We start from the raw sequence: 1,447 nt of genomic DNA on the forward strand, positions 1-1,447 counted from the left end.
CCTATTTCTTCTTTTCTTTAGACTAGCCAAACCCAAGTCCTGCAGCCTTTCTTCATATGTTTTAGTCTCCAGGCCTTTAATCATTTTAGTCGCTCTTCTCTTATTTTTTTTCAAACTCAATATCTTTTCTCTGATATGGTGACCAAAATTGGCTGTGGTATTCCAGGTGTGGTCTTACTAGGGTTTTATAAAGCGGTACTAATACTTCACGTGATTTTGATTCTATGCCTCTATTTATACAACCCAGGATTGTTTTAGCTTTTTTCGCTGCTGCCACACACTGCTGGCTCATAGTCAAATGATTGTCCACTAGGACTCCAAGGTCCCTCTCACAGTTACTGTTTTTAAGCCTAGTCTGTACTTATACCTTTGATTTTTGCTGCCTAAATGTAAAACTTTGCTTTTCTCCACATTGAAACTCTGTCATGGTTCTGACAGATGAACTCTTCAAAGAACTTTGAGGCATTGTTTGCTTTAAAGAATCTTTATTTGAATTGCATAGCATCAGCACTAACATAATCAAAGCCAAAAACTGAGTTACCCTCTCCTGAGCACATAGTATCAAAGCACAATTCCCGCCTCCAATTAACTGTCATAAATCACATTCTCCAATTAGTTTGAAATGCAGGTTTCCCCTCCAGTTCTCTAGCCAGCCAATTCTTATCATCTCTTATTTCAGTAACCTTGGTTCACACACTAGGTTCAGTATTGTTATGTCTAGCTAAACTCTCATGCACATTCCTTCCCCCAGGATCATCTAACTCTAACTCTAAAAATAAAACATAAGAAGAAAATGGTTACATCTCCATCTGTTGTCAAAGCAAAAACATCCAATGTTAGCAGCGTTGACAAACTTATTTTGTTGGCTAGGGCCCATTGTTCAAGTTTGTCAAAATCTTTTTGGATCTTGAGTTTGTCTTCTGGGGTGTTGGCTACTCCTGCCAGTTTGGTGTCATCTGCAAATTTGATGAGTTCTCCTTCTATTCTCTAATCTAAGTCATTGATGAAGATATTGTATTGGGCCTAATACGGAACCTTGTGGTACCCCACTGCTTACTTCTCTCCATGTGGATGTAGTGCCATTGAGGACTACTCTGTTGATTACGGCTTGCCAGCCAGCTACAGATCCATCTGGTGGTGATGTTGTCTATTCCAGGGCTTTTCAACCTTTTCACCCATTGTACCACTTTTAGGATATGGCAATATCTGAGTACCACCAGTCGCCTAGCAAGGTGTCAAAAACTTGATGACCCCCCCCCCCGAAAAAAGGAAAAAAGTGATAAAGTACAGGTAGTCCTCAACTTACAACAGCTCGCTTAGTGACTGTTCGAAGTTACAATGGCACTGAAAAAAGTGCCCCACAAGGCACAGCCGAGCAAGACACCTGCCTGCCCACCTGGTGGCGCTCTTCCTCCTGTCCGAAGTTTTCATTATTGTGAGCATTTCT

The sequence above is a fragment of the Protobothrops mucrosquamatus genome, unplaced genomic scaffold, assembly GCF_001527695.2.
Source record: "Protobothrops mucrosquamatus isolate PMUCROS unplaced genomic scaffold, P.Mucros_1.0 scaffold3587, whole genome shotgun sequence".
NCBI classification, from domain to species: Eukaryota; Metazoa; Chordata; class Lepidosauria; order Squamata; family Viperidae; genus Protobothrops; species Protobothrops mucrosquamatus.